This window comes from Terrapene carolina, unplaced genomic scaffold, assembly GCF_002925995.2.
Source record: "Terrapene carolina triunguis isolate 2854851 unplaced genomic scaffold, T_m_triunguis-2.0 Scaffold28194, whole genome shotgun sequence".
Classification (NCBI taxonomy): Eukaryota; Metazoa; Chordata; order Testudines; family Emydidae; genus Terrapene; species Terrapene triunguis.
Window position 1 is genome coordinate 1 of NW_020692545.1, and position 493 is coordinate 493.

The window sequence follows — 493 nt, forward strand, 5'->3', positions numbered from 1 at the left end:
GCAGCGCTCAGGGTGGTTGGTTTTGGTTTGGCGGGGCGGCGCTTGGGGGGGGCTTGGTTTTGGGGGGGGGGGGGGGGGTTTTTTTTTTTTTTTGCTTGGGTCGGCAAAAAAGTTAGAGCCGGCCCTGGTAGCAGCCCACTTGGTAAATGGAGTGTTTAAAGTTAGTTGTACAGGATAGCAAGCCTCTGCTGATCCTTTTTTTCAAAAGTTTTTCTGGGCTCTAGAAATCATTGGTTATTATGATGCATCACTCATTAAAAGAGCTGCTCTTTGCTCATCAGAGGCCTGCTCCACAACCCACTGGTCTCTGCATTAGGTCCCAAATGAATACAAGAAAGATGTGTCACATTCTACCAACACGTCCAGGAGTGGCTAGGAAAACTTCTACTCAGTAGCATATTATCCTTCATCATGTCTCACCACCTGAGAGTCTGTCTGCCTGTCTCTCTGCAGGATCCAAAGCGCGAAATAGAGAAGGTGCTCCAGTTTCTGG